Genomic DNA, 19,057 nt, shown 5'->3' with positions numbered 1-19,057 from the left:
CCTTTAGTTTATCTTTGATACTATATGATATTGCATCTAATTGTACTGTATATGTGAGCCTGTGGAACTCATTTATACTACTAAACCGAGGAGGCCGCTTTTAGATAAGTTTCAGAATTTAATTTTGAATCTTTTGAAGCGTTTAATTACTGGTGGGACAACAACTTGTTCAGTCACATATAATGAAGAAGAAGTATCTATGATTATCATCATAACACAACTTTATACTGAATCCATTTTCGCGCCACCGTTTTGTTTTGGAGATTTAAGTATGCAAACCGATCCGTTGACAAATTAAAACATTTTTAAGCTTACAATATTGAAGCTTTGGAATCATTTAAATGAGGGAAATCCATTAACAAATCATCGAGGAACAAGCGCTGCAAATTAGATCCGAATTAGATCTAGTGCCGTTAATACTAAATTAGCCTGATAGTTACCAGAGAACCAAAATAAAATACTCAATTCGAATAAATTTTTCGATGGAATGCAATTGAAATATTCAAATGACGTTATCTCATAAGTTTAAGTTAAATGTTTCCGAATCGATTGGTTGTTGAATTATACAAATCCATCAACAACTGACTGAGTTATAAACGTTCAAAATTATGACAGAAAAATGTTACGCGATTAGTTTTGCATGTTTTAATTTAACACCCAGCCTCGGGAAGCGAAGTGTAAGGCATTTTTAATGGTAAAATCGACCAACAATTTGATAAATACATGGGATATTTCAAAAGAACCGATAACCACGCTGATTGGGTTCTTCAATAGCTAGATGATATATAAGATACTCAAGCGAACACGGTGTTGCAGACAACAGGAAATTTCACCAACGCATAATGCAAAGGCGACAATCCAGCAAGTGAACGCATATACAATCCAGTCATCAGCTCACTGGACGAGCTACTTGTTTCATTCGCAGTCAAACATCAACTAGGCAAAGAAATATTGTGCAGCCTATATTTATAGATTTCTCTTCATACTACGCAGAACGATGCGGTGTTTTTTATGCATGACGCAAAGCCTCCTATGCCGAACAAGAAGTTGACGTCATTTTGTACAACAGGGATTGGTGGATGAAAACATAGGTCGATTTCAATCATTTTTTCAATAGTATGCTATTGAAATACTCAAACGACGTCGTCATACATGTTTAAGTTAAAAGTTTCCGAATCGATTGGTTGTTAAATTATAACAATCCATCAACAAATGACCGAGTTATTAACGTTCAAAATTATGACACAAAAAGGTTACGCGGCTATTTTTGAAACTTTTAATTGACACCCGGCCCCGTATAGTGAAGAGTAAGGCATTTTTAATGCCAAAAAACAGTACATTTTGCGAAAAAAAAAAACAAAAAAAAATAGTACATCGACATTGAAAAAGCAGTACATTTGTCAGTACACATTTTATCTAACAATAGTGAATACAAACAAAAGCGAAAAGTTATCGGATGATTTATTTTAATAATCTAAATAGTTTTTTATTATTTCCTTTTATGAGGTAATTTTTAGTTCAATATGTACAAAAAAAATACACGAAATAATTTTCAAACATTTTTTACAAAGAAAATACAGTTTGTTTTTGAGAATCGGATATTTTCAACGATGTTTTCGATTTAGTGTATTTTTGCCTTTCTCATATAGAAAGGTTATGCAATCACTGTGAAAACCGACTTTTGAACCGAGGCCCGGAGGGCCGAGTGTCATATACCATTCGACTCAGTTCGTCGAGTACGCAAAATGTCTGTGTGTGTGTATGTGTGTGTGTGTGTATGTGTGTGTGTGTGTATGTGCGTATGTGTGTATGTAACGTTTTTTTGCACTAACTTTTCTCGGAGATGGCTGAACCGATTTTCACAAACTTAGATTCAAATGAAAGGTCTTGTGGTCCCATACAAAATTCCTGAATATTATTTGGATCCGACTTCCGGTTCCGGAATTATGGGGTAAAATGTGCAAAAAAAAAGAAAATATGTGTTATAACTTTTCTCATAGATGGCGCGACCGATTTTCACAAACTTAGGTTCAAATGAAAGGTCCTGTGGTCCGATGCGTTATTCCTAAATTTCATGCGGATCCGACTTCCGGATCCGAAAATATAGGGTAAAGTGTGTTAAAAATTGTACACCATCACTGAAAATGAGGAAAAACCTTAAAAATTTTTCTAAATCGACCTCAAATCTTTTCCAATTTGATGGTTTTTATCAGTAGACGGTCAAACAAACCGATTTCGGTTATTCTTTTAAGAATCGAAGAAAAATAATTTTGAAGAATACCACAGTATTATATATGATAGTTTGATTGATATGAGAAAGGTATCATTACACCACTAGGTGGATTAAAACAGGTTTTTCTTCTTGGTGCTGAATATTTCCTTTTGTTTTAAATCAACCAAATTCATGATGATTTGTTTTCAAAGCAGATGATTTATTTTCATGATCTATTTTTTCTCGTTTAAGGTACCCCTCATTTATTTGAAAGTTACTTCCGATTTCCTTCCTTGCTTGCGCTATTGATTCAAAGTCAACCTGTTCTAGAGCCTTTTAATGATCTTGAAACAGTTGAGTCACAGATTTTTCATGAGAGCATGCAAACCTTCCATAGTGACTCTATTTGACTTATATTCAAACTATCGCAACGAACCGCACAACTGTAATCTCGAATGACCAATTTGTACTCACTTTTGCTTATTTAGTTTAAATGGCAAACAGTGAGTAATATTGATTTAGAAAACTGAGTAACTTCTACACTGTTTCTAAATTGACAACAAACTTTACGATATGCTTTGAAAACGTGGACAAATTGTGGAAAGTTTGAATTAAAGGTTGTCGTCGAATATTCAAAGATCGTTTTAAAGTGTCATTGTGTTCCGTCGAAGGTTGTTCGACAAAAATGTAAATATGTTTGATCATGTTTAAATATTATTAGTAATTATCATCAGGACCATATTGTGCCTGTTTATAGAATGTAAATAAATATTTAATTTTATAAACATAGGTTCAAGTTCATTAAGTTAATCAATCAAGATATTTTTTCCTTTTCTAGCACAGAGTAAATATTCGCATCGAAAGCGAGTAAATCTAACTTTACTAACTATATAGTAGTTCTCTTTTTATCGAAAGTGAGTGAAATTGTATTTACTTTAGAGTAACATTAAACGAGTGTGCACGTGATTTAAACGATATAATACACTTCAAAGAGGAACTTAGATACCGCCAGTTGTAAGTGTTCAACTAATTTCATGTTCCCCTTGAAGTACCCGTTTCATTTTCAACTGTTATTCTACTGAACTGTAAGTGTTTATCTTGGTGGCAGTGTTGTAAATCCTTCAAGTGAATGGAAAGAGATTTTTAATATTTTTTGCTCACAAACTGTTATCCTTCCATATCTAAACGAATTATGCTTTACATCCCTAAAAATACAATCCTGCAGCTTACTTCAACAAAAGGAATATATTTTGTCCAATATAAATGCATTACGTAATCAATCATCGAACATAAGAAAAAACAATCGATCAATTCCTACAAAACCACTTTTCATATTGGCGAAGCTTACTACGAAATCTTAAAGCAACCAGCCTCTGTGAGGGGACAACACCTGCTTTAAATTTGCTACCGTACACTTCAGTTGCGAAAAAAAGCGAATCCGCATCCCTCTTTTTCGTATACATATATATCTATCGCTCGTGTCGGTCCTGCCAGTCGCTGATGGAGTTAACCGCACTCCCGGATTACTGCAGCCGGCAATTCAACAACGACATACACGTGCCAGAACCGAAACCATCGCCAGTACACTCATCGTCAGCCACCCGGAAAAATATTTATTTTTTCTCTCGCCATGTTATGGTGCCACATGTTTGCCTCACCGCAGGGTGGCTGCTAGAGTTCACCAGAGGGAGAGGGTCACCATTCCATGTTGGTCCCATCTATGGGTCAGCTTGAGGGACTTACAAATCGCAACAACAGCAACAAAACATTGTGATAGAATCCGTACGACATGAAATTGGAATTTAAATTTACATAAAGGTCAAACATATACTAAATTTCTGTTTGAGCTATTAGTAGAATATTCTCACTAATAGTACTGTTGTTGTACCGTTTACTTCCACTATGCCACGTCATTACACTCTCTGAAAGTCACTATTTTCACGAAAGTGTATCAAACGTTATAATACAGATACGTATTTCGGAATGTTATTTACATCCTTCTTCAGTGGAATTAAACGGCCAAACATATAGTTCATCAACATTTGGTTATGAAAAAATACCTAAACTAGCTGAATAGTGAATAGTGAGATGTGATCTTATTCGTACTCACGTACTTCTTGAATGATCAGAAGTTTAAATTATTCATGAATCTTATGAAAAGTTTCTTTTGCAACGGAATAGATACTGTTTTGCAAACAGAATGCGCCATATGGATCAACGATGCGATTAAATAGATTTGACAATCAAACGATTGGTTCCGCACTATTCGCCTTTGAATGGAAACCGAACGTCTCAGTTCAACATGTTGCTAAAATGTGGCAAGATTAAAAGAATAAAGATTTAAGACTCAAAACTCTCCAAATTGTAACGATAAATAGAATAATGACTACTAAGGGTAAGTGTGATGTTTTCGAGAACCTCCGAGCACAGAAGATGTCGAAGTTCGTCAAGATATTCTTATTTCTATATTCGTTGCCGCAAACATCATAAATGAAAAGGTGTATTTGGAAGAAGTCTTCAAAAGCGACTTCTTCCTGTTCTGAACGATCCGACGATCTGGCTGCAATGTTATTCAATCTTTTCATTGATCCAAATCAGATGGTGTACCATGTAATGATTACAACGGTTTAATGTTGATTTTTGATTAGTTTTACAAAATACGCCACAGAAAGATTAGGGAATTACCATAAACGAATTTCCAGACATGACAGTCACGATCTTTTTTTGATGCACATCTACGGTCCTCCGTGAAACTGGCACCAATAGTGATAAATTGATTGCACTGCTGAGTTCCCTTCATTCATTCATAATGCAAATGTCAAACCGTGAGAACCCTTTCGATTCGGTAGCTCATTTGTATATATTGAGATTTTATGGCACACTTTTGTTAAAATGATAACAATGCAATTAATCTCGCGCTCCACCAAGCGGTGAGTGCGGTCATTTCAGAAGGTACCGGGAACGAATCACATTTTTCAAAAATATTTATAAGCACGTACATGTCTTTATTATTTATCTTTGGAATTACTATCCGCTTCGTATGCTTTTGTCAGTGAATGTCATGGCCAGTTTTGAGAGCAATTAGCATTAAGGGGGAACTCTATGACACGTTAGAAATCTACTCTAAAACTACAGATATTAAAAAAAATTCAGTCTTATGTTGTCTGAATGTTTTATTGATGCGCAATCTTTTGAGGTTTGCGAATAGTCTGGTGGTACCAAATCGAGCGATTTAGCATTTTTTGTTTTACAAATCGACGTCAACAACAATGAGAGAAACTCTCATTGGTTTATATGCCCTTATAAAATGTTGACATCGAAATGTTATTTTGATACAAAGTCCGCTGAGATTCTTTTTAATCATGCTTCGATGTGCAATTAGTACGTTCATTTCTTAAGGCAATTTACATACAGTTTTACCGTATTCACATCACTTTTACATAGAATTTTTACCCTAATATAATTTTAATATATACTCTTATTTTTTAAATATCATAGGGGAGACCGGGGCTAGTTGGCTGAAGGGGCAGGTTGGCCGAGTGGCTTTTATGAAAAGGCTATTATGCGCAAAGGCGACATCTGTTGTGATTTTGGTGGAGTATTAGGCCACCCATGTACCGACGTAATTTCAGGTGTTTTTGTGTCGTCGTTTGTTCTTTTTTTGGCACTTTTGAGTAAATTTAGGTTTTTGTACAGTAATATGCGTAACGCGAAAAAATTATCGATCATGAGAGCGAACAGTAATGAAGAGAGTAGGCTGTGCGCTAGAGCGGTTGGAAAAAAAATCTCGCGTGTCATTTTTTCGTATAATTTACAGTAAAAATTTTGTTTTCTATTGTATTCAGTAAATGGTGCCAATATCTGACAAACTGTGCGTTGTGATCAGACGCTATAAGTGAAAAGTGCCGTTGGTTAAAAAAAAATACACACAGTTGTGCCTTTTCCTCTTCATAAAATCGACGAGAGCCAGCCCCTGTGGCCACTTCTGGATTAAGGATTACAAGCTAAGTGATGCTTTTCGCAATTTCTTTCTACTGTATTTCAATACTTTCACTCTTGGCTACACGGATAGTATGCTCCATTTCTTATTGTACTGGCACTAACTCAGTACCTCCGTACAATGTGGTCGCTATGGCTATTTACTATATTAATTAAACAGTTGACTTTTCCGCGATCTAGGGAACTTATTATGGAATATTCTCAAACTATAATTATTTGTAATCATTGATGATTCCTTCTGTGCGGGAATCGTGGAGTCGTTACTTTAACTCGAACAAATCCAGAAAATATTTGTATATACTTATAAACTTTTCTTTGTAATTTTTCAATCGGCATAATAGCATCAAACGACTTTTGTTTTGCTATGAGTAAATGAGATTTTTTACAGGGCTGAGGTCCACTAGGAGATTGATAGTACCTATTATCTCTCTCCGGATAGTCTAGATGCCGTGTGGAAAATGAGCCAAGAATAGATTCACTGGGTTCCTGCTTCCATGTCGTAAAAGGCGACAATAGCAGGAGTTTTTTTCCTTTCAGTTCTCAAATATTTCCAACGTTTTACTTCTGATTGCTCTATTTTACTAAATTGTCTCTTCATTCAACTTATTTTCATTTATGTGGTATATTTCTTCTTCCATGTTATTGCTTGTCTTTTATTATTATAAATTGATTGATAAAAATCATTAATGCTCAAAACCTTTAATATTACAAAGTTAATAACATATACCTATATTGCCAAGTAGCAAACATTGTTCTTGTATTGGATTTCTTAATACTTTCCGCAATGATTGTGTGATTAGAAAAGCGCACTTTGATTGTATGATGTGCAACAAGTTTTTTGTCTGGCATGTTTCACAACAGTAATATTTATTGAGATAAATCTGGAAATGAAACTGTTTAAATGAACGTATTGTACAGTCAGTTAATAAAACCGATCTGGAACATAATCCTTTCAGGTTTTTGAGTTGGTTTCACAAGCAGTACTATGAATGATTTTCACATTTGTAATAAAAACACGTGGAATCACTTGTCTAACATATCCAACAAAAATAACCGTACTGTAGCATTTGTGAAACATGTCAATTTTAACAAGTTATAATTGCTACTTGGGTGAATAAATAGTAGAAAATACTTGTTTGTTTGATAAATTAATAATTTAATCTCGGTAGCCGGCTGCCCAGATCAACCAATATAATCAATTAATAATTTTGAGAAATAATTAAAATAATAAAGCAGAAAAAATAAACAATCAAGTCGCGCGTGAAATCTGTTGACCTTTGTTTGGTGATTTAAAATGATTTTACACTTCCGGTGAAACTCTCAACGGGTGAGCAAATTGCATCGTGTTAGTCCGGAGAAAATTCGAGTATGTCGCAAGAAAAAAAGGATTTTCATCCGTACTTTGTCGATTCGACGCAGCCACACAGCGAGATTTTCGCTTGTAGTCAAGTGACTATAAACGAAATTGGACTATAAACGAAAATTAACTGGCAATATAGCCTTAGTTGCTGAGCCATCAAATCGGCGTCATATCAAGTGAGGTGACGCCAACTAGAAAAGAAGAAGAAAAAGAAAATGATTTTATAAACAATTTAAAAATATGTCCTACAATGAATCAACAATTTCGACTAAATCTTATTCACTCGTTTGTTTTGTAGCAGGTAATTCCATTTAGAAAAAATAGGGAAGTTTTTATTCGTTACGCGATAGTATTTCAAATTTTCCTTCACGAATAAGAACTGTGACTCAAGACTTTCCGGGACTTCAGTATCGGATATTGATGAAAAGTTCACTCGGAAAGTCATTGAGTTAGGTGGTGCATCCGAGTATCTTGAAACCGGAACTAGTATGTCGCACGCGAATACTACCATGACAGAAATTTACAAATATCCTTCTCCCTTGACACTGTGCAGTAGTATTTACGGCCTCTAGTAACAACAAGTGTTGGACTAACATCCCTTCCCATTCCTTAGACGATCTTCGTTCGGGTCTGGCCGGCGCTGGTACTGATCAATGAATTCTGGTGATAAAAGAAGATGTACACTGAAGGATGACTTACCAGTAACAGGTCGGATCATCTAGAAATTCCCTGTGCAATTTCAGCTAATCCCGATCAGTAACGGTATAGCAACCAAGGGTGGTCGCTCAAGCTTGAGCTCAATATGCGTAACGCGAATCAATTATCATCCGTACTCCAAAAACATTGTACCGCTGGAAAGTGCATTAAAAACCCTAAAAAATGGTATGATGGATTCCTGTGTTCTTTTATTTCTGTTAGTGTAAATCGTGATTGTTTTCGGAAACATCGATTGGGGTAGGTTGGCCGAGTTTTGTGCAGGGTTGGTAGGCCGAGTTGTAAATTTAGTGCATTCGTGAAATGCAAACTTTTTTCTGAGTGAACTTAAATGTTACGCTAATGTTGATGATTATAAGTGTTGTATTCATAGTTAATTAATATTCTTGTACATATTACTATTCGCTCGATATTATTATTTCCTCATACATGTTACTTACTACGAGTAACTACAGTTTTCTTATGAGGAGTGATATCTGCTCGATTCTCTCTTGTTTTTCTCTCTCCTCTCATGATTCCAATTGATCTGAGTTGTTTCCACTAATAAACGTTTTCCTTTTGATGTGATTGATTGTTAATAACTTTTCCCCTGATTTTTCTAGAGTTATGAAAAAATTCACAAATGTGCTTAAAAGATATATCTTCAAGACAGCGTAAATCGTTTATCTAAAAATCTAAACAGAATGAGTACAGAAATTCCGAAACGAAAACTCGGCCAACTAGCCTCGGTCTCCCCTATTAGATATTTCGTCATTTATTATTAAATCTGCTCAAGAATATTATTTGAACCAAACGATTAACTACTATAAATTATGAAATAAGCAGTTATTTTTATACATTTTGTAAATAATTTCATAAACTATTTCGAGTTTGTTTGTATCATTACATCATTTCTATTCAAATTTAGCTAACTAATGGACACAGTTGAAGTCAGAACTAAGTATTAAAAGGGTCAATTATTAAATTCAAACTCCAATTGTATTTATTAAACGATGAAGAAGTTTCATGTATGAAGGTCACGACAAGCAAGAATGTTGCACCACATTTGGCTAAAGTATCGGCTCTCTCATTGCCTGGGATGGAGCAATGAGCCGAGATCCAGCCTATAGCGATTTGATAATTATTATTCAATACGTCGTTCAGGTACTGTTTTATTTTGACCAGAGAAACGGCTCATTTTTGCCAGCAGCGTTTGTGAAGAGAAAATAATGGTTTGGAAATAATGTAATTTATTATTAACAAAAAGTGGATTCCAAGGGGAAAAGTTTTCCTCTTAAAGAATCCACAATTTATTTAATACGTTATGTTGGAAGGGAAGTACAAATATATTAGGTAATTATTTATTAAAATGAATTACTGTTGACGATAAATACTTTATAAAATAAAAAACTTCATTAGCTAAATATCTCGTTCAGTCTGTGCTTAAAATGGTACTTTAGTCTAGCCGCAAATTTGGCACGGTATTTTATTCCTTGTAAATCAGGTGGAAGAAGAATCCGGCTTTGACCAAGGCTTGTAACTGCTCGAACACGAAACAAATTGTTACTACGGCGTGTTATTCGAAAACTGTAGATTATGGTGAACTGTGGAGTTTTACAGATTATCATGGATGAACAGTAATGTTATTGGTAAAATATTATGGTTACTATCAGAGTATAACAAAAAGCTCGGGAACAGTAAGGGTTTATTGAGAATGATTTTTAGGTATCTGTTTTGTAGAGTTTGGAGTTTTTTCAGATAATAGCTAGCGGCTCGTCCCCACACCGATACCAAGTAGTTGAGCTGCGAATGAATATGCGAAATAAAATTGAAACAGAGAACGCTGCGGAACAAATGACTTGACTCTCCATAAAACATCGCAGTAGGACGCCACGTGTTTTGAAGCAAACTTTATGTAATGAGTCCAGGTTAATGTGGGGTCAAAATATATGCCCAGATACTTGAAACAGTAGACTTTTTCAATAATATTGTGTCCGAGCTAGGGATGACTATGCGTTGGTATGGTTTTCCTTGTGGAACGGAAAATCATATACTAAATCTTTGTAGCATTCAATGATAATAAATTGATGAACTAAAACGCATTAAAACATTGATCAATAATTCGGAAATCAGTATCCATCGAGTTAATAATAGCATTGATGTCACTGTCAGGATAAATTAGAGCTGTGTCGTAAGCGAATAGTCGTGGAGTTCCTTTAAGCTGTACATTACCTATGTCATTAATATATAACAGAAACAATAGTGGTCCAATATGACTTCCTTGTGGAACACCAATGTTTATTGAAGCAAGGTTGCTGCTGTCATTTTCAATGGATACAAATTGTTTTCCATTAGTCAAGTAACTACGGATAATTGAATTAGTAATGCCCCTGATATCATAGCAATCGAGTTTTTCCAAAAGTATATTATAATCTAATGTGTCTAAAACTTTTTTGATGTCTAGAAATAAGGCATCAACTATATTTTTATTATCGATCTCGTTCATAATTTCGTCAACTAATTTAATTATAGCGATATGTGTACTAGAACCTTTTCTGAGACCATATTGGAATTTATAGAGGATATTATGTTTGGTTAAGAATTCGATAAGTTTAGTGACTATAAGTTTTTCAAATATTTTGTTGAAGACAGACAAAGTAGATATAGGACTACAACGGACTCAACGGTCACCAGATTTGAAAACAGGAATTGCATTGTCGTAACATTTGAAGAAATTATAGGGTAAGGGCTCCCTATTTCATCTCAGCTCCAAATTCCATCTCATTTCTTCACCTCATAACTTCGAACATTAATCATATTTTTAAACGTACCTGAACAAAACTGTGAAACGTTTTAAAACATTTATTTTAGGTTTTGCACACTTTCCAATTGAAAAAAATAGTTGAAAAACCTTCAACGATCGCTTTTTTCATTTAAAATAAACTCACTTTTTGATTTAGGAACCACTTTCGTCTGAAGTTTTACAATTAATCATATTTCTGAATATTTACTAATCGATTCGTATCAAAACATGATCACTATTTCACAAAATTACACCACTATTCAATGTTGGATGACTTTATAGTTAGCGATGTTCACTTTCCACTTGTTTATTCAACGATTAAAGACTTCTGAAATTAACTGATAAGCAATAAAAGCAATGGAAAATATGAGATGAAAATTTGTACTTAATTCACTTGATTGCGCTTTGTTTTCATCTCATTTCGCATCGCAAGGTTGCCAAGTTTTCTCATAATGTTAAAAAAAAATTTTTTTTTCTTCTTTAAATTATCATCGACAAGTGTTTTTTGGTATCCGTGATATTAGTTTAATTATATCATTTATATTCATATATAAATAAAACTGTTTCGGATTCTAATATTACCAAATAGAGCGTGTTAAATACTAATCAAATAACCATTGTGGCAAATCTAGTAGCACTGGTTTCTTTCCGCTATACGTCACCATAACACTGTTAAATGTGTGTGTTTCATCGGCTGTGCACAGAGATGCCAGATATTTTCATAGAAAATATGTATCTGCTCTATCTGTTTTCACTAATAAAATAAATCAAATTCAAGTTCAAATCAAATTCAGATTAGTTTTAAATTTTAATATAAATGTTTATCAGTGTTCATCATCAAACATTTGCACAAAAGATTTCCATTTTAACATGTGATTTGTCTGTTGATTAATAAACTTTTAAAGAAGTACTATAATCAAATACTAATAGATACTCAGAGAGAAAAGTCTAACGTTTTTCTTCTCACTTTTTATGAACCTTTACAAATCTGTATTAAATTTAGAAAATTTGTAATCTGATTGAACGAACGCGAACGCAAAAATCTAGTCAATACAGATAAATCTGTATGAATGGCATCTCTGGTTCTACATTTTATTTTTAGAAGGGCTAATGTCTAAATATTAACAATTCTTTTTTTGTTTATTTTTTAATTCTCCAAAGTAACTGCAAAGTAAAATTGTAAACTTGAAACGAAAGATAATAAAAACGATCCAAAAAATTTTAAACGTCGAAATGATTCCAAACTGTTTTTTTTTAAATATCGTGCGTTGTGTCATAGTTGGAATTAAGCCCTTTTTAAGGAAAATTCTGACATTTTGAACCTGAGAGTGTAATAGTGCAATATTTTGGTTTTGATTGCTGTCGCCAGTGTTGGTGATTGCCGAAAATTTGACAGAAGCGGCTATATTGCATTTTCAATCCGGTAGAAGATGCCGAAATCGTGTCTCTCAATGCATGAAACGTGAGAGAATTTTTCTACATTTATTCGCTCCACTTCATACTCTGAGTATTTCACGGCCCTTAAAAAAAATTACAGTCTGATAATGATTGGTGCTGTGTGGAATCTACCAAGAGAGAATCGCAAGTTGACAATTATCGCAGAAAATCGAATCGATGATTCGACTTGATGATTCTCATACTAGGTTGCAATATTTTAAAACCTTTTTGTGGAACATTCACATACATTTTCATAGACACAACTTACACAAAGGTTATACGCACATAGTTAGAATAAGCGGCAATAGTAAAATGATTCTATCGCGATTATCCACTGCCCATACAGAATCGGATCGCGAATCGAGAATAAGCGACCGTTTGTTGCTTCAGAGAGAATCCCCACAGCAGCGTGCTAACCTTTTATTCTCAGAAATGTCATCGAGACAAATTCGCTCTCGCACTGGTGTCTATTCTATGTTATTCTACCCATGCCGGGTTTTTGTTGTTGCGATGATATCCGTATCTCTTTGATGGCACTGATTGAATCGTGTGAAGAGTTGCTAGCGAGCGTTCTTTGATACGATAAAAGCCATCCTTGGCTGTCGCCATTGCTAATTTATGAGATGAATAAAGGACCAACGATAGGGTGAATACAAAACCTTTGATATGAAATTAGGAGCACAGTAGTGAACATATCAGAAGTGTTTTTAAATGAATTTTTAATTATTATTTTAATTTTAAAGGAATGGGAATCGATTCATAATGTGGAGCAAGGCGAATTAAGCAGAAATATGAAAAAATCGTGGTGATTTTGGTGGCTAAATCAGGTTTTTAAGGTAACGTCCCTACAAATGAGATGAAATAGGGAGCCCTTACTTTAATAAATTTTGAAAAGAGAACGCATATTTTTTTTCATTTGTGTATGAAAAAAAATATGCGTTCTCTTTTCAAAATTCTAAATGAATTATCGATGAAATTTTCTCCGGTAGACCAAAAGCTGTTATCTGATCGGGAGCCGGTCATTTTACCGAAAACCATTACGCCAAATGCCATTTCGTCAAAAGTTGTTTCACAGACAAGATATTTTCGTCAAAAACGACATTTCGCCGAAAACGCATTCCGCCGAAAGGGTAATTACTACAAATTCTAGCTATTCATCAAATGTATTTATTTGTTTTGAGGTCCTCTAGATAATTTATGTGGCGCAGCCACATAACCAAAACCTATAAGGCTCGGCTATACAAAGCCACCGAGGCGACGCCGGCTGAGTTGGTAGCGGCGGCCTGTCGCATATAAACCTGTAATCGCCCTATCTGCCCGGTCTACTCAAAGAATTCTGGTCTAAGAATGATGAATTAATCTGAAAAGTTTAATCAAGAGAGTAGTTTTTCTGGATTAAACGCGGGGAAATCAACTTAACCGCGTTACTTTGAATATGAGATATTTCAGGAGCACGATTGAAGCAGTGATGCCAGATCGTGCGCGCTGAATTTCCGTATTCCATCTAGTATCGGGGTGATAATAGAGGAAAAAAATCAGTATAAATCCGTATAACTTATTTTACATTGATTTTTTTTTTTGGTGTAAGAACGAGTTTTTGGTGTTCAAACGGTTTTTTTTTTATTATTTAATAAGAAACAAAAATTATTCCAGATTAAATTATCTATCTTTACTGCACTTATCGAAGTGCCTGAATACAAAAGGAAAAAACATCCCTGTCGAAAAATGAAGTTTCATCAGCCAAATGTCTTATAATTATATGAAACGTCAATATTTTGTATTATCTCGTTTTTTTTAATCTCGACTCTGAGACTTGGAAAATTTTTATGATTTCTCGAATGTTTGTATGCCGAAACTCTTAGAATTGCATTAAACGTGGAGATCTGATGTTATGAGAATTTTATGCAATGCTAGGGTAACCGACAACAAACAATAATGTCGATTTCGGAAACTTTTAAACTTTTTCAACTCCCATCGAGTCGAATTTTTCCAAGACAACAAAAAATTGCGAAATGACACTATATCTCGACGTTTCAGATAATTGTAAGGTATTTGGCATCAAATATTTTTTTGTTTTCGATTTTGGAGATCTTAAAATAAGTTCCAGAAAGCCGATTAAAAAAATGTTTTTCGGAATGACACTAAATCTCGACGTTTCATTCAATTCTAAGACTTTAGGCATCAAAAAACTTTTTTTTTCCATTCCGGAAATTTCATGTACATCCCCAGCCCCCTCCACCAACCCCAACCTTTTCAAACCACCGAACGGTTCCTCTTACCCATACCCGACTCAGCTCTAATTTCAAAATTAAACTTTTGAGCACAACCGCTTAACGAAATCAGAGATGACCCTGAAATATTGGCACCTTAATCATTAATATATGAAAGCTGCAACAATCTTTCGAGAGAAGAGAGCAATTGAAGGAAAATAAGAAGCATGAGTGTATTGAATGAGAGGAATACACAAAGCTTCAACTTGCGCAGAAGTGGTGATGAGCTCTCTTCGTCCGTGTCTCTTGTCGCCATTTCTTTTTTCAAGTCGCGATTTGTCAGCAATGCTATCATTTTCCATCAGTTCATATCTCATTGCTAACTAAAATTGTGTTGGTATTTTATCATCAACTGCATATTTGCTGTCGTATGTACGCGGAAGTGATGACATTGTAAGGGAACACGTATCCACCGAATGGCGCCAATCGAGTCCATACTTTTTCTAACTTAACAGGCTGTTTTGATGCTTGGTTTAGTGTTTATATGACCAACTAGGGATCTCTCAATGAAATACCAATGTAATAAGGAAAAACGAATTAGTTAGTTTGAGCAGGATTCGCTGGTTTGTCGAGAATGTAACTAAAATAAATGACAATGAATTAAAAAAATTCGATTGGACGAACTTATTGTGATGTAGAGAAATATGTGAGAATATTTAGCGCAGTTTTATACTTCGAAATGCCACATTTGCAGGAGATTTTAATTTCCCAATTTTGACTACCAGGGTTTCTTAGTGTTTCAATTTGGTAGTTTCTATTAGACTTTCCCTTTATTCGACATACGTGTTATAAAATATGTATTCTTAATTTTTCGAGAGAACTTTTTTTTATCGATTTCTTTTAGTATCTAAGAATTGAACTATTTTACTAAGTTAATTTTCTTTTTACATATTATTTCTAATCTTCAGTTTTACAATTTGATTAATAAAAAACATCCCACGCGAAAATTTATTAAAATTACTATATTAGGAATGAAATAAATCTACCTCACTGCCTTTATGATATGATGATTAAATAAAACCGTAAATATTTGATCTGATTAATCATTTCACTCTTGATAACAGATTATAGACCTTCAGTTCGATTACTCGTCATACTTCACAGTACTACAAGAAAAACCAAGGATTTTTTCCGGCAGCCAGCTTCCCAGATAAACTTATTTAAATATATTGGTTTGAGAGTAGGTTTCAAAATAGTTTTTCATCGCGCTTTATGTTAATTTTTGGTTCTACAATAGTTCGATCTTCGATATATTACGAATTACTATGAATTACGTATAGACAAAAGTAAAAAAATTGACAGATGAATGATGTGCCAGATCTCCTGACAGCCTACTGGCTGTAGTTTTACTAGTTCTAGAAGTTTGTCGTTCCGTACACCGTATTTTCTATTGAGATCGTTTTGTTTATCAAGACATATTCCAGATCTTCTCCCATTGATGTGATACTCGTGGAGATGCAGTACCTGCGGTCTCTAGAAACAACGAGTACCTTCCTTAGTGGTACAGCCGGTATCGTTATTAAACATGTAATGAAAAGTTTTGAGTGGGTGGGTTTGCACAGTGAAAATGATTTGCTTCTTCCAAGTATCATCATTTTCAGCTCAGCTCAACTGAGTTCAACTTGCGCAGGTTTTCAATGATTCAACCTAATGAGATTTGTCGGCCGGAATCGGTCCGAGCCGATTGATCACGTTCCTCTATCATGACATTATAAAGCAGGAAAAACTATCTGTAATATTACATTGGTGGAAAAACAACGACTTTCTTAAAAATCTGTATAAAATCAGTATTTTTTGCAAAATCTGTATGAAATTCAGTAATTTTTTCCAATGTACTTGAAAATCAGTAGAATACTGAAAAATCCGTATATCTGGTAACCCTGGATTGAAGGTCAACAGAACACTATCATCTTTCGTTTGTCTTTATTTCAAATCAATTCCAATACGATATTAAAATGATTTTACTCAATAAAAATTTAAACATGCTCTTAAAATAATGTAAGAATTATGCAAAAAAAAAATTTAAATCATTGTACAAAGAAGTAACATTGTCAAGAGTCACAATTCTCACAGCTTCTCGAATTCACGCCTCATCCTTCCCTTATTAGCAAGCAATAAATTGATTTCCATTCCTCCATTACGCGAAATGCCGCAAAGCTATGCTTTTCCGAGTGCACTCGAAGGAAATGGGAGTAACCAATCTCCAGAAATTACGATTTACGAGTAAATGAATCAATGATGGCATTTTACTCGATAGGAAGCGATGAAAATAGTAGTTAATACCTGTTCCATCCTCGCGATGTTTCCAAGAGCTTTGAACGAAACGGTTGAAAGATTGAAACTATGTAGAAAGGGATTCGAAAACAAGCCCGTCTTTATGATTAATTACCCACCAGCCCAGAAGTTACAACCGGCAACTTGTTAATCATGTTAGAATCAGAAGGCGCAAAAGTGAAAATTCGAAGCAGTCAATCGTCGTTTTCTTCTGATTTACACTCTCGGTTGACGTACGTATTGTGTCTGGTCGTACGGCCAGCGGCACAAACATGTCGTTAGAGTTAAAAAGCCATCGAAAAGGTGCCGCAAAATACAAGAACCTGAAAAAGTGCAGCACGATCGATGGTAATTATGCGGTAATATGTGATTTTTAAAATGAAACTTTAAATAAATTGCTGCGCTCACACTTCAGGTCCAACGAAAAAAAATATATATATCGCAAATGGTCGGACACTTGTTAGTGCAAGAAGCTATGCATTTTCAATCACATAATGAGAAGTGTCGGTCTAACTCTTGGACAAAATTATATACACGCGCGTATCGAAAACCGACACCGCTCTGGGAATTTTGAGACCGCGGTGTGCATTAGAGTGATTCAGATGTTTAAAATTTTGTATTATTACATACTTATTTCTAAAACGACGACATCAAATTAAAATTAATAAGAGAATTCGATCGTTTCTTGTTTCTGTTGCTCATGAAATAATAATAATTAAGGATTAAAAACGTTGGAAGAATACTTTGTAATTCCAGTGTATTCATATTTTCGTCAATACATCGAGTATGTGAGGCCCACAGTGAAAAAATATTTCTCGCAAACAAGGTGCTGCAGCAATTAATCAGTCCGTAATTTGCTCTAATGCTCAACGCATAAACGAACGAAACGTTCTGCTCAAACGCCCTGCGGCATCGTGCGACGTGTCTTCCTGTGGCCATGGATCACAACCGCTTCTGTTGAATAGCTCATGAAAAATGGCAAAACTCGAGATGTTCGTGCTCGATACTCTCTGGTAATGTAGCCATCGTATGGTAAAGCATCAGAAATCATTACTGACCGTCCACTCTCACAACCCTCTCCTGCTTTTACCCAAGTTCTTTTGGCTGAAATTCTGGATTTGACATTTGCGTAAAAATAAATCAAGGTTACACTAGAAGCGTTCAGAAGAATTTCAAATTCCAACGAATCTTAAAATGCCGTTTCTGTGCGAAATCAATCTGGGAAATGAACAAAGTTGAAGCTTCATTTAGTATCATTATGATCAACCTGAAATCTATCCGATAGACACACATTATGACAGGAAAATACGAATTGTTTAGTCTAAGTGGGTTTTGAGTAATTCGAATGGTCGAGTTTGATTAAAATCCTACTTTTGAGAAATCTGGATAAAAGGGAGTGATTTGGCTTAAACAGCTTACAAAGCTCGCAAACAGTATTCTAAGCAGCCCGTTTTACATTTTTGCCTTTCTCTATAGAAAGACAATAGAATTGCTTGGAAACCCGACTTTCGAGCTGAGTCTCGAAAATCCATAGTGTTATATACCATTCGACTCAGTTCGGCGAGATCGGATAATGTCAGTGTGTATATGGATGTGTGTGTACACTTTTCAACGATTATTATACCGCTCACTTTTGTCGGAAATGCCTGAACCGGTTTGAACAAGCTCAGTTTCGTTTGAAAGCCATTTTTGAATTGTTCGCGGCAGGGATGCCAGGTGATATTTTCAAAAATCTGTGATCAAGCCAAAAACCTGTCTGTGTAAAATCTGTGCACGTTTCCCGTACCATAATAGCTGAACAGAGTAATTTTGGAGAGCAAAAAAAATGTATCACTATCCAAATAACCATATGCATTATATCGAGTTTGAGTTTCGTTAAGCTTGAGTTTGAATTAATCCTAGCTTGGAGTTGGGTTGTATTCAAGACACGACCGAGCACAATAACATTAAAATGAAATGTTTCTAGGGTTCCCATAATAAATACGGAAATAAAGATGATAATGATGATG

This window comes from Malaya genurostris, chromosome 2 (genome assembly GCF_030247185.1).
Source record: "Malaya genurostris strain Urasoe2022 chromosome 2, Malgen_1.1, whole genome shotgun sequence".
Taxonomy (NCBI): Eukaryota; Metazoa; Arthropoda; class Insecta; order Diptera; family Culicidae; genus Malaya; species Malaya genurostris.
Note: the sequence above shows the minus strand (reverse complement) of the source record.